Source organism: Staurois parvus, unplaced genomic scaffold (genome assembly GCF_062004578.1).
Source record: "Staurois parvus isolate SC_StPar_1 unplaced genomic scaffold, SC_StPar_1.0 ptg000754l, whole genome shotgun sequence".
Lineage (NCBI taxonomy): Eukaryota > Metazoa > Chordata > Amphibia > Anura > Ranidae > Staurois > Staurois parvus.
Genome location: NW_028318550.1, coordinates 51,994 through 67,210, shown reverse-complemented (window position 1 = coordinate 67,210; position 15,217 = coordinate 51,994). Strand labels below are relative to the sequence as shown.

Here is a 15,217-nt window from a genome sequence, read left to right as displayed (position 1 = left end):
ACCCTGGACCTCGTCCGATGGGCGATCGGAGACCCTCCGTTCACCTGATGTGAAGACCTTCCACGGGATGGGCGTCGTGAAGGTCGTGGCATCGTGATGGTGCTGGATGACCTCAAAGTGGCTAAAAATATAAATATTTCCCACTACTAAAGAATAATATAATGATATCAGCAATAGAAATGCTAATGATCGCAGTCAGTTGCAGGAGAACCGCTCTGACGATCTGTATCGCTCAACAACCAGAAAGGAAGTGAGGTCAGAGGCAGCCTGGAGGCGGAGCTAATCACTCTGCCAATCAGAGCCCTGGAGGTGGAGCTAATCACTCTGCCAATCACAGCGTCACTTTTCGGGCCTACATATTTTTACTGAAAACCAAACTAAATCTGCTATTTTATTGATTTTCCCATAGAATGAATCAGTGTTGTGGTGACTTTAGTGGGTTTTCCTAAATTCTGCCTCCAGATGTCACTGTGCCTGTATGTGTTCCATGGCGGTAATACCGCTCCCCGCCATAGGTGTCTCCCTTCCCAATCAGCTCCATTAAACGTTATAGACATGGCTTTCCTTCGGCAGCCATCTTTTGATGTCACAGAGAGTAATAGGAGCCCGAGGAGGGATGGAGGAGACAGACGGGAGCTGAGAGAAACGGGGTCCGGGGTGGGCAAGATGGAGACCGGGGGAGCCCAGGTGAGGAGAAGGCCGGGGGTGGGGAGGAGGAAGAGGCTGAGGGAGTGCTGGATGATGTGGGGGGGATTTTATCTATTGAGAGACAAATAAATGATGGGGGGGGGACATACCTGGAGCTTCGACCCCCCCAGTGTAACCTCAACTGCCCCCCCCCCCCAGTTTTACCAAACCTGCCCCCCCCAGTGTTTCTGCCCCCCCTCAGTGTTACCACAACTGCCCCCACCTTCCCCCAGTCTTTCTGCCCCTCTGTTTTACCACAACTTCCCCAATGGCCCCCCACCCAGTTTTTCTGTGCCCCCCCGTATTACAATTTCCCCCCACACTGCTTCTGCCCCCCCAGTGTTTCTACAAGCGCCCCCACCTTCTCCCCGAGTCTTTCTGCCCCCCCCCGTTTTACCACAACTTCCCCAATGCCCCTTCCCCAGTGTTTTTGCCCTCCTCCCCAGTGTTACAACTGCCCCCATCCCCCCCGTGTTTCTGCCCCCCCTAGTGTTACAACTGCCCCCATCCTCCCCCCCCCCCGTGTTACCACAACTGTCCACATCCCCGACAGTGTTCCCGCCCCCCCCCCCGTTACAACAACTACCCACATCCCCCTTCCTCCCAGTGTTTCTTCCCTCCACCCCAGTGTTTCTGCCCCCCCCGTGTTACAACAACTTCCCCCATTCCCCCCCCCAGTGTTTCTGCCCCCCCCCCCCGTGTTACAACAACTTCCCCCATCCCCCCCTAGTCTTTCTGCTCCCTCCGTGTTTCAACAATTTCCCCCATCCTGCCAGTGTTTCTTCCCCCCCCCCGTGTTACAACAACTTCTTCCATCCCCCCCCCCCCCCCAGTGTTTCTGCCCCCCCCCGTGTTACAACAACTTCCCCCATCCCCCCCCCCCCAGTCTTTCTGCTCCCTCCGTGTTTCAACAATTTCCCCCATCCCGCCAGTGTTTCTGCCCCCCCCCCTGTGTTACAACAACTTCCCCCATTCCCCCCCCCCAGTTTTTCTGCCCCCCCCCCCCCCATGTTACAACAACTTCCCCCATTCTCCCCAGTGTATCTGCCCCCCATGTTACCACAACTTCCCCCATCCCCCCCCCAGTGTTCCTACAACTGCCCCCATCCCCCCAGTGTATCTGCCCCCCCATGTTACCACAACTTCCCCCATCCCCCCCCAGTGATACCACAACTGCCCCCATCCCCCCAGTGTATCTGTCCTCCACCCCAGTGTTTCTGCCCCCCCATGTTACCACAACTTCCCCCATCCCCCCCCCCCAGTGTTACCACAACTGCCCCCATCCCCCCAGTGTATCTGTCCTCCACCCCAGTATTTCTGCCCCCCCAGTGTTACTACAACTTCCCCCATCCCCCCCTCCAGTGTTTCTGCCCCCCCCCCATGCCTGCACAGAATACATCTCATTTCTCTCCATGTATTCATTCTATAGTACCCCAGCATTGTGCAGAAACCCCCCCAATAATCCCCCCAGCAGCTGTGCCAGACCCCCCCCCCCCCATATCAGCCATTCATAAAGGAAATGAATACAGAGCTATAATCCCCCAAATATCACTTCCCCGCCCCTCCCCCACTCTTCATAAAGAGATCCGTGTCATACAATCACTGAGGAATACTGAAAACAAATCTAAATATTAAAAGAAATGAAATAAGTAAAGGAAAGTCATGTTTAGATTTGGATGGAGTGGAGATGATTGGAGCCCCTGTCAGTGTTTATTGCTGTCTGTGCCCCCATTGTTGGGGAGATCCCCCCTCTCTGTTTGTCCTGTTTACCATCATCATCCAAAGTGAATGGGAAAGACGATCCCACATTTTGGGTTGTCCCCAGAAAAGTGATAGAGGGGAAATCTTCCGATGGGGACACTAGTTCTGGTGATCTGGGGGGTCCAGTTTGCATGGATTTCCTCTCACTTCCTGTTATGGACACATGGACGGTGCTGACCAATCAGAAGCCGCCTTGCCCGGACTGTCATCGCTGCAAGGAGAGAATAGATAGTTGTGGGGATTTCAAATCTGCAGACCTGTGAAGCGGCTTTCTCTCCTCTCCTTGCAGCGATGACAGTACGGGCGAGATGGCACAGGGGGGTGGAAATGTTTGATAAACGACGTGTCCAGGGACTAAATCGGGGCCCCAATCTACTTGTCCCTCATGACAATCTACTTGTTTTAAAAGCAAAAGAGACTTTATGGCGACTTAAACGTGTCATATTTTTAACATTGCGCTGTTTATCTCCTCCCCCTCCCCCCCCCTCTCTCCAGCACTGCACCCGGGGACTAGCAAGGAGGAGAGAGACCTTGCAGTGTACTGAGCACCGATTGGCTGCTCGTCAGGAATGGGTGGGTCAGGGCTTATACTTTATCCCTTTGGCTGCCAGAGACGTTTTTGCCATTTTTGCACACATTTAAAAAATCATTTTAAGCCTGAAGATGGCATAACACCCAAATATATATTTCCTGAAAGCAGAGACCCTAGAGAATAAAATAGTGGTAGTTCCAATTTTTTATGTCCCATATTATCGCAAAATTTCAGTAAAAAATACAAGTATGTTAATTTTAGGGCACAAAAAAAGCAATAAATGACCCTATTTTCTGTAAAATCTAAAAGCCGAGGTTGCAGCGAATAAATAGATATCCAACTTGTCATCCTTAAATTTGTGCGCACTTGTGAAATGGCGAGGAGCTTCAGTACCCTGTATTTTCTATAGGTGACACTTTTAAAGCTCCTTTATAGGTCACCAGTTTAGTATTACGGAGGAGGTCTGGTGCTAGAATTATCGCTCTCATTCTGGCGTGCGCGGCGATATGTAACGTATCGCAATCGACGGTTTGATGCGTAGGCGTCCCAGCGTGTGCTTTTACGTTTTGTACGTTTTTGTATGTGTGGGGGTGCCGGCCTTTTTGGGGGGATGGCATGTGCTTGGGTGTAACTTTCATTGTTTATAATTGTAAAAAAAAAGTTTTTTTTTAATCACGGGGACAACTTCCCCTATGTGATGATTTTTGGTGACAGGTTCTCTTCGAGACATCCAAGGTCTAAAAGACTCTGGATGTCTCCCCTCTGTTCCTATGGGGATTGCTCTACAATCTCTCAACGGGGACCCGGAAGTGACATCATAACGTCACTTCCGAGTCAGCACAAGAAGGGGAGGGGACTCGTCCGCTCTTCTCCCTCCCCTCTACCCAACGGGGAGAGCACACGACGGGGGTGCGGAGAGGCTGGCACTGTGCAACGCAGTCAACAGCAGCGCTGCCACCTATTGCCTCACCTGACAGGTGAGCCCTGCTGCTTGCCCGCAGCAGACCTAAAGGTAGAATGAAACTACCTGCCCAGCGCCCGGAACTACATGTCCCGGGCGTCAGGAGATAGGAATCCAACATCCCTGTGGCATCTGATTGGTCAGCACCGTCCATGTGACATCAATAGTCCTCTAGCCTGAACTGTCATTGCTGCAAGGTGAGGAGAGAAATCGGCAGGGATTTCAGATGTCGGCGTCTTTGTCTCCTCTCCTACCGCTGAGAATATGGAGTATCTGCCACCATGGTATACATCCCCACATGCCCACTCTCCGCTGCGGGAAAACTCCCTTCACCGCTCCTGTCCAGTGGGGAAACCGCATTTGTTTTGGACAGAAATTGCATTCCTGTTCACATTGCATGCTGGTCTTTGTGGTGCAATTTGTGTTCATACATTTTGTATTGACGCACATCGCACCACAAAGTATCGGCAATCGGTATCGGCGAGTACTTGACCGAAAGTATCGGTACTGGCCGATCAGAAAATGGTATCGGTGCATCCCTGCTTTCTAACCTGCATGCTGGCTTCAAGTTGGTGTTTCAAAGTATGGATTCTAGAGACAGCCAGGCAAATAGCATTTTCAGAGTGTTCCATAATGATCTCCATATTGTTTCATGCATTCGTTTCCTTCAAAGTCTACCTGTCATGAGAAGTATGGGTCTGCTTTTGTGGCCATTGTTGGTCTTCTGAAAATGCTATGTGCCTGGTAGTTTGGCTTCAATGCCTGGAACAAGCATGCTGTGAATGTCAGAAAACTGTTAGAATTCCTCATCTCTGTACTTGTGAAGGATGATCCAAAGTATCATGGCGGGTACTACAATTCTCAGAAGAAAGGGTCACCTCGATATGTTCCTCAGGGTTTCCTTTGAAGCTGAAGTCTTTCCATCCCCATCAACATGCTGATGAGTTTTAAAAGGAAACTTTCTGTTTTCACTATATAGCTTGTTTAGACATCACTGGGTCTCTGTGCTTCCCTATGCAATGGCTGGTGAGAGGTGCTAGTGGGATGCTGGCCTTCTGAAATGATCACAGCACCCTGCCTCAGTACTCCTCTCATAGGTCCTCAGTTCTGATACAAGCAGTGGGCTGACTCTTAGGACGATTTGTGCAAAAATCAAAATGCTTTGATGGTTGGATGTCCGTCTCTCAGCAGTGGCACTCTCGGCAGGCTTGGTTGGCACACAAATCACTCCAGGTAATGCACACATGTGATGCCGAATCTTCATGATTGAAAGTGAAATCCAATGAATGAAAAGGGTGGACCAGGGACAGGAAGGCCGGGGAGGAAAGAATAGATGCTTGACGTCCTCCAGCAAGGAAATAAGGTGGGCTCTGACTTGTGATGCACACTGTGAGAAGCTCAGTGTGCAGTGAAATCATGCCATGTCAGTAGAGCAGAGAAGTCTGTACAACTGTGTAAGACTGAAGGGAAGCTGAAGTTCAGATCTTCAAGATTTATGTGCTCAGCTTTGATCTAGCTAGTGTCCATTAAACTCCAGAAGATCAGAAAAGAAGTCTTATCAGGTTACCTCGTATTTGTACTTTCAGTGAACCGCTTTCCTGCCGCCCTATAGAAGATATACTGCTACAGGGCGGCAGGGGTGCGCAAAATCACCTGTATATATACGTCATTTTGCATTTCTGAGCCGTGCACGCCCCTACCCGTGCAGCTATTCGCAGCCTTAGCTGTCAGTCACCGGGTCCCGGTGATTGAGGAGCATTACTGACGGAGGGAGAGAACTGTATGTAAACAATACAGTGCTCTCCCCTGTCAGCTACTGCACAATGCTTTGCATGGCTTACACAGCACACAGTTAACCCTTTGATCGCCCCACATGCTAACCCCTTCCTGACCAGTGCCATTAGTACAGTGTCAGCGCTTTTTATTAGCACTGATCAGTGTATTGGTGTCACTGGGGATGTCAGTGACATCAAGTCAGTTCCCCCCAGTGTCAGAATGCCCGCCGCAGTCATGCTATAAGTTGCTGATCGCCGCCATTACTATTAAAAATAAATCTTGCCCATTGGAGGACAGGCAGGCTGTGCTCCCACCACAGCCAGAATCTGCTTGCTTGTACATCCCGTATGGGCAAGCAGATACTTACTGACAGGAAGGCTCAATGAACTACCATGGTGCTGTGGACTGGCGTGATAGTTGGTTGAAAACCACAAACTGACAACTGGAAAGGCTGCTGGGACTTGTAGTTTTCCCATTCACAGAATACTGTGAATGAGTGACGCTGCCGGAGCCCCGCATAGCAGTTTTTATTTTACATTTTGACAGCTAGCAGGGGGGAGAAGATCCCCCATTAGCAGATACAACGGTGATGGGGGGGGGGGGGTGCAGGGGCTGGTGTGATTGTAACCCTGAATATGGGTGTAACGTTACAAAAGGTGACTGTATCCTTTAAAGGATGAGTTCACCTTTTAAAAAACAATAATTATTGCACTTTTTTTTTTTTTGCAGGTAAAATAAATGTGCATTTCTTATTTCTGTCTGCAGGAGCCCGTAGACCATTGTGCCAGCGCCATGCGGGTCTCCTGCAGATCTGTTAGTATATCTTCTTACACGTAAAGGGATGTACGAGCCAACAGATATACTGACAGGAAAAATGAATGAACTACCACGGCACTTCACAGCACAGTAGTAGTTTATTGAGGACTAAAGCTGACAGCCGCTAAGGCTCTTGGGACTTGTAGTCTCTCATCCACAGGTGACTGTGTGGGCGGAGCCCTACACGGCCACGGTTTTAAAAATTTGACAGCGAGAGGGGAGAAGATCCCCCACAGGGCCCAGTCTGATCATAACAACATATTACATTTTACACCCTGAGTTTGGGTTTAACGTTACGAAAGGTGAACTTGTCCTTTGACGGCTGCCGACATTTTTACAGGATCTTGCTAGCTGAAAGATCCTGCATAAAAAGGATCCATACTGCATCTCTGCTCATATGGCCTGATCCATATAGGTTTGTGGGAGGTGAAATGTACGGGCAGCTTTATGGGCTCTCACATTTTTAAAAAATATTTCTCTGCCCTGAATGAGTCATTTAAAATGACGCCCCATGGACTAGAATGCAGCATTTATGTGCTCGTCTACTGCTTATATATAATTATTACATTGAATGATGCAAGTGCCTACACTTTGACTTGATATTTGACTCTTAAAATCCCTGTACAGCAGAGTTCAGATTTGACCAGAGAGAAGCCGCAGCACAAGAAGTGAATCAGTTCTGCTGCAATACTCGTGTAAGGGGCATGCGGTTAGGAGGAGAGAGCAGAGTGACGGGTGTGAGCTCATCAGTCTACTGCTTCTTTCACTATCCATTCAGACTGAGGGAGGAGCAAGAACTGTAAGTTACTGCAGCAGATTAAAATCAGGTCTACTGCCCTGCTAGACAGAGCTGTGCAGTGTGACAGAGCTTTGAAATTCTCAGAACTGGACAGACAGAAATAAAGAATCTTTTGGCAGGTAAAATGTCTCTGTTCTATGTATTCCAGATTGTTTTTCAGCAGTTCATCTTCAGGTTGTACTTTTCTGCCTGGAGCCACTCTGGTTGAACAAAAACAATGTAGAAATGAAAGGATCTAAGCACCTTTCGGAGCATGTCACCCATATTTGGGGTGTAACACTTACCATGCTCCTATTCCCCAACCTCCCGCCACCAGCGCTCCTCTCCATGACAGTGGGCTTCTTCCCTCACCCGCTGTCACAATTTAAAAACAGTGTGGCCCTTCAGGGCTCCACCCACATGTCCACGTCATTCATTCAGTTTCCTTGAATGAACGGACTACAAGTATTGTCAGCCATTGTGGCTGACAGGTTGTAGTTCTCAATGAGCTGCGAGGACACTGATGAGCACTCTTGTAGTTCATTGATTCTTCCTGCAGTGTAGGAACTTTCTGACATATGGGAGTACGGGCAGACAGCTTATTGTGGGTCTGCAGGATCCGGGCATTGCACCCACAATCTGCTGATCACAGGTGCAATACTTTACAGAATGTAATGTACAAAAATAGTAAATGCACATTTTTGTTGGCTGCAAAAAAAAAAAACGTGCATTTTTAATTTTTTATTTTTTTTTTACAAAAGGTGAGCTTATCCTTTAACCACTTGGTAACCGTGATATAGCCAAATGACGGCTACAGCGCGGTTACCTAATTCTGGGAGGGTGTCTTATGACGTCCTCCCAGAATGTGCCCCCCGCGCACCATCAGGGGCACGCACCCGGCGATCTCCGTGATCGCTGTGTCCTACGGAGACAGCTGATCACATGATGAGGTAAAAGGCCAATCACAGCAGCCTTTTCCCACATGATCAGCTGCGTCCAATGACACAACAGTTCACTGTGTAAATACAGTTGTCTGTTATCGGCAGCATTTTCCTCACACTGTCACAGCGTGCAGAAAGTACTGCCGATAACTGGCAGCTGTCACAGAGGAGATCGGCAATGATCATCAGGGCACTGATGATCAGTGCCCTTCAGTACCACCCAGCAGGGCCCCCATCAGTACCGTCCATCAATGCCACCCATTCAGCTTCGGCAGTCAGGGCTGGTTGTCCGTGTCGCCCATCAGCGCCGCCTATCAGTGCCCATCATTGCTGCATATGTTGCTCTTCTTTTGTTTATAGTGCCAAAAATAAAACACCCAACTGCGATTAAATACCACAAAAAAAAATCTCTGTGTGTGAAAAATATTATAAAAATGTCATATGTGTACAATGTTGCATGACTGTGCAATTGTCATTCAATGTGAGACAGCGCTGAAAATTGGCCGGGGCACAAAGGGGGTATAAGTGCCCGGTAGATAGGTGGTTAAACTTGCAGGTTTCTGAGTGTAGACTTCAATCCTCCTTTAAATTGTAATGTAAAATAAATGCACCCTAAAGACAACGGAAATATGAGAGCTGCTCATAAGAAGTCAAGTGTTCAGAATTACAAATCAAACTGATTGTATTCCTGTCCATGGTAGAATATGTGGGCAGTGCTGGGGTTGATGCTCTTCCAAATAACTGATATGTTTATTTTTGTTGTCAAAGTGCAAACTGAATGACTGTAAAGAGAAAGTTCTCTGGAGCAATTGTCGTCCCCAAGAATCTGTCCAAGGGAACGTCTGACTTGCTGGTGCTGTTCACGCTGGACCACAACTAGGATGTGTTCAAGGTAAGTTTGTTGATGTGTTTGGATCGTGGCGTACCGGTGTCCTGACTGCAAGTGTTTTGGGTTTGTTCTGTGACTCAGTAGCAAGTGCAGTAACCACCCCAACAAAATGTTATTGAATGACAGATTCTTGGATTAGAATCAACTTCCATTTTACTCTTGGCTGAAAATAATCAGTGGCTGTAGGGCCAGTTATCGGTGGGGGGTGGGGAAATACCAGTGTCAGTGTTAAACCGCTGCAAAAGGATTGTGGTGCATAATTCCAATGGGTTACATTTAGGAAGGCTTAATTGGGAGAATCCTGTCATTAAGTGTTCTTGCATGGCAACCACTTACTGTTATCTCACATATATATTCCTATTATTATTGCCAAATTTACCACCCTAACTCCTCCCGCAGTTTTTACACTACATAGACAGTAATATACCGAAACGTGCGGATTGTTCCCGATTGGTGTGCTATTACTTTGTGGAACGTTTCGCCGAATGGTTCACGAAATATCAGCGTTTTTGTGGTGAAATTGGTCCCATAGGAATGAATGGCGGAATGTTGAAAACTAGAGTGGGAGCTGACAAAAGCTAGAGTGTGAGCTGAAAAATCAGGACATGATTTGTAAACTGCCATCACTCCCTCATTTTCAAGCCCACCTACACAAATCTTATATCAAAACGTTCAGCTATCCCTGCTGCCACTAAAAATGTCCACGGCTAGGCCATAGTCCTGATAGTCTTCACAATATGACCATTTGTTTGCAACTCACGCCGCCCATTGACATTCATTGAAACTGCACTCTAGCCACCTCAAATTTGAAGGGCAATTTCTAAACTGCGACTGTGCCTTCATTTTTAATATTTCAGAGACATACTATGCAACAAAATGTAGGGCTGGGTCTTGTGATTCTCACAATATAAAGCTCTTCAGATTTATCATTTTTAAACTACAATCTTTTGAAGAGGCCAACCGCCAGTGAAGTGAGCAAGTTGGAGCAGTTTTTTAACCGCTCTTCTCTGGCCTTGCTGTAGAGTGAGTTGCCATAGGAACCCACTCCACCCAGTTACACCGCCCACTCCAGTTATAGACTACTGGTGGAGGCAAGAACACTTCACACAATTTCCCCAGAAATTGTAGCTTTTCTAGTTATAAGCTGGTGTTCTGTCATACAATGGACTAGATATATGATATTCCTACTGTTATATTTGTGTTTTATCCTAGACCTTCGGTTATATTATTACACTGAGGATCTCAGGGGTGGAGAGGCTATTTATTAGGAAAAAGTGGATCAGGTGTTTCCTGGTAGGAGGAGCCTATCTCTCATGTGAAGCTGTCCTGGAAGATTCCTGGAAATAGTTAACAGGTAAATAACTGTGTTTTTTTCTCTTTGTGAATGAGCCCTAATTTGGTCTAAGCTGCAGATGAGTATGATCTATTATAGGGCAAGTGCTGATGTAATTGTTAGGCTACTTTCACACCAGCATTCCAATCAGGTCCACTTGTCAGTTTTTCAGGCAGACCTGGTTGGAAGGTCCATGGAGCCCTATGGACAGGCAGATGTAATTGGGCTTGTGTCTCTTTACATCCACCTACCGCCATCCAGGTCCAGAAAGCAAAAAAACAGAAAAGAAATGCGTAATTTTTCATTTTTGTTGACTGGATGGGAGGTACAGGAGAGCCCATTTACACCTGGCCACCCATAGAGCTGACGGGTCTGCCTGTGTCCACAGAAACTGTAAGGGCACGGATGTGACCGGTCACACACTGAAACATTATTACTCCTGCAGGTCACAAAAATAGTAATGCTAAGGCTCCTTTCACACAGAGGAAAGTCCACTGCGATCTGTGAGCAGATACCCTGCTGATCGGAGCCAAACGGTTTGAAAGGTGCCTTATTAGGGGTGTTTATTTTTTTTTACCTGCTGGAGTTTTAATGTGTTTCGGTGCAGTAGTTGCCACAAATCTGCAGCTTTTCTCCTGTGCTTTAAGGAAATGTTCTTCATTTGTTGTCATTTTATGCGTGTTAGTACTTGTTTATTTCTGGTTCTGTAAGCTCAGAAATGATGATTTTTACTACTGTGAGGATGCCCCAAACCTGCCAGCAGTAAGCCTTCTATACAAAAGTGAAAACAATGGAGTCCAATGGCATTGATATTTGTATGCATGTTTTGAGTAAGAAACAAATGTGAAAGTACCTAAAGTAAAAAAAAAAACACAATTGTGTTGGAACACAATTCCTATCCACAAGCCCACTCTTTGTAGGATCCATTCACACCATCGACATTTTGCATCACACCGTTTACTTGTTTTACTTCAAAGGATAAGCTGCTCTTTGTAAAAAAAAAAGAAAAGAAAGGAAAGTTTTTGAAGGTAAAAATGTTTTTTTTTTATTTATTTTTTTTGTGCAACCTGGGTGCAATATTAGGCTCCTGCAGAATGTCAGTGTTGCTATCACCACGTACTGGGAGGAGCAGTGAACTACCTAGAGCACTCAACAGTGCCGTGGTTGAGGACTATAAGCCGTCAGCTGCAAAAGCTGTTGGTACTTGTAGTTTTCCCGTTCACAAAATTCTGTGAATGGATGACACGGCTGGGTGGACGGAGCGCCGCAAGGCCGTGTTTATTTAAAATGGTGGGTGTGGGGAGAAGATCAGCAGCATGCTGACACAATGAGGATTGGGGGGGGGCCTTGTTGCTGCTGCAAAAGTAACTTGTTACATGTTACACCTTGAATACGGGTATAACACGTAACGTTACAAAAGGTGAACTTGTCCTTTAATAAAATTTCACAAAATAACATTTCATTCAGTGCATTGGTGTGAACCGGACTCACAGGAAATGGGCAAATAGGCTCCTGAGCACCTTCTAGTAAATGTGATTTTTCTTTTTTTGTTATGACTTCATATTCACAGCATCTGGAACACCTGGGCCGGACCAGAAAATGACAGATGTAGTGCCATGAAGTACGACCAGGGCACAGGCTGTTGGCAGGGTCCCAACCGGTCCACATTGGTGAGTGTCACTAGGGATGACCGATGGGAATAACATGTTGGATTGCGGGGCATTGCCTGCTGTGACCAAAGTGCAGGGTATGGCTTCATTACAGGATAACGAGACACCTAGAAGGTCACATACACCATATATCTTATGCCTACTCTGCACAGCTATGTAACAGCATTGCAGTCACTTTATAAATACAGCTACATAGCAGTTTTGTAGTCTCCATAAAAGTGCATCTGTACACATACAGCCACGTGGAAGGATTGTACTCGGAATCTTTGGGAACGTGTGAGGAGGCGTGTTTCCCCCTGTATGTTGCACCGTAGCAATCGTGATGAGGTGTTTGATCAGACTAAGACATGCAAATGCCGTCATTTTTCTCCCTTCTGCAGGTGAAATTGTTCTGTGGTAAAGAAACAGTCATCATGTCCACGTCGGAGCCAAGTCGTTGTGAATACCTCATGGAATTCTACACTCCGGCCTCCTGTCAGCAGCCCGCTGGGATTCCCCAACCAGAGGAACATGAGGAGCTGTGACCTCATCAGTCCTATAGGTGCCGTACTGTTCTGAGTGGGAGTGTGAGCGGGGAAAAAGTGTTTTAGGCTCAATACCCACAATAAAATGGTATATGTTGGTTGTAGTGCAGTGCATTGCGGTCTGCTGTACAATGTAAGGGTGTGCCATTCATAATCCATACACCCCAATGTGCTGCACATAGAGCAGGTATATTAGAAAAAACGCATTGGTGGAAGGTCCTTCTATTCATGTCGGTAAACGTCCCTGCTGTTTTGGTCCTGCGGCACTTGTATTTTTCTTGGTCTTGAATTAGTTGGCAAATACAGTATCTCCCAGAAGTGAGTACACCCCTCACATTTTTGTAAATATTTTATTCTATCTTTTCATGTGACAACACTGCAGAAATGACACTTTGCTACAATGTGACGTAGTCAGTGTACAGCTTGTATAACATGTAAATGTACTGTCCACTCAAAATAACTCAACACACAGCCATTAATGTCTAAATCGCTGGCAACAAAAGTGAGTCCACCCCTAAGTGACAAGGTCCAATTAGCCATTTTCACTCCCCAGTGTCATGTGACTCATTAGTGTTACAAGGTCTCAGGTGTGAAAGGGGAGCAGGTGTGTTACATTTGGTGTTATCGCTCCCACTCTCTCATACTGGTCACTGGAAGTTCAACATGGCACCTCATGGCAAAGAACTCTGAGGATCTGAAAAAAAGAATTGTTGCTCCACATAAAGATGGCCTAGGCTATAAGAAGATTACAAACATAAATCACGTGATAGTGCCACTTCAAATCTCATAAATGTACAAACGCATAAATATATAAGTCCAATATGAATAATTCAGTGATGCAACATACACATGCAATGTGCAATTGGTGCTCAATCGTGTAAGTGCCAACACACTTTTCCACTCCAGCTGCGTGTGTATGTGTATGTTGCATCACTGAATTATTCATATTGGACTTATATATTTCTGCGTTTGTACATTTATGAGATTTGAAGTGGCACTATCACGTGATTTATGTTTGTTATCTTTATTCCAATATTATTTGCTGGCACTTGTGTGGGGCACTAAGATGATTTGGTCACTTTAAGATGTGTCATATTTTTCACATTTCATATGTTTTCATTTTTTTAATTTTTTTTCCATGTTTTCAATATCATTATTTCACATGTAGGTGTGTTTGGCATTTTTAGCCCATGTAGCAATATTTATAGTGATTCAGTTTATTAGCGCTGCACTATTGTTTAATATTTATTCTGCACTGGTTGGGTATCAGTTTGAGTGTAAGCAGCTGATAGGTAGGGTTTGGGGTCCATTACAGCGCAGGAGGAATTTTTTATCAAACAATTGTCTAGGCTATAAGAAGATTGCCAAGACCCTGAACCTGAGCTGCAGCACGGTGGCCAAGACCATACAGCGGTTTAACAGGACAGATTCCACTCCGAACAGGCCTCGCCATGGTCAACCAAAGAGGTTGAGTGCACGTGCTCAGCGTCATATCAAGATGTTGTCTTTGAGAAATAGATGTATGAGTGCTGCCAGCATTGCTGCAGAGGTTGAATGGGAAGGGGGTCAGCCAGTCAGTGCTCAGACCATACGCCACACACTGCATCAAATTGGTCTGCATGGCTGTCGTCCCAGAAGAAAGCCTCTTCTAAAGATGATGCACAAGAAAGTCTGCAAACAGTTTGCTGAAGACAAGCAGACTAAGGACATGGATTATTGGAACCACGTCCTGTGGTCTGATGACAACAAGATCAACTGATTTGGTTCAGGTGGTGTCAAGCGTGTGTGGAGGCAACCAGGTGAGGAGTACAAAGACAAGTGTGTCTTGCCTACAGTCAAGCATGGTGGTGGGAATGTCATGGTCTGGGGCTGCATGAGTGCTGCCGGTACTGGGGAGCTACAGTTCATTGAGGGAACCATGAATGCCAACATGTACTGTGATATACTGAAGCAGAGCATGATCCCTTCCCTTTGGAGTCTGGGCCGCAGGGCAGTATTCCAACATACCGACCCCAAACACCGCTCCAAGACAACCACTGCCTTGCTAAAGAAGCTGAGGGTAAAGGTGATGGACTGGCCAAGCATGTCTCCAGACCTAAACCCTATTGAGCATCTGTGGGGCATCCTCAAACGGAAGGTGGAGGAACGCAAGATCTCTAACATCCACCAGCTTTGTGATGTCGTCATGGAGGAGTGGAAGAGGACTCCAGTGGCAACCTGTGAAGCTCTGGTGAACTCCATACCCAAGAGGGTTAAGGCAGTGCTTGATAATAATGGTGTCCACACAAAGTATTGACACTTTGGGCCCAATTTGGACCTTGTCATTTAGGGGTGGACTCACTTTTGTTGCCAGCGGTTTAGACATTAATGGCAGTGTGTTGAGTTATTCTGAAGGGACAGCAGATTTACATGTTATACAAGCTGTACACTCACTACGTCACATTGTAGAAAAGTGTCATTTCTTCAGTGTTGTCACATGAAAAGATAGAATCAAATATTTACAGAAATGTGAGGGGTGTACTCACTTCTGTGAGATACTGTATATATCC

The 15,217-nt window shown here is 46.4% G+C and overlaps 1 long non-coding RNA gene across 4 annotated transcripts in view; it reads left to right on the top strand.

Annotated features, from left to right (window-relative positions):
- The first annotated feature begins 368 nt into the window (after positions 1-368).
- The window catches only part of LOC149444992 (uncharacterized), a 31,240-nt gene continuing 16,391 nt past the window's right edge, over positions 369-15,217 (top strand). For 2 of the 4 annotated variants that reach the window (XR_016306492.1, XR_016306489.1), the window contains exons 1-5: positions 379-687; positions 9,021-9,144; positions 10,354-10,495; positions 12,045-12,144; positions 12,525-12,685. This is a non-coding gene — a long non-coding RNA (uncharacterized LOC149444992). Of the gene's footprint in view, positions 688-2,211; positions 5,175-9,020; positions 9,145-10,353; positions 10,496-12,044; positions 12,145-12,524; positions 12,686-15,217 lie in introns of those variants that run through there. The other 2 variants (XR_016306491.1, XR_016306490.1) reach the window with 2 other exon arrangements.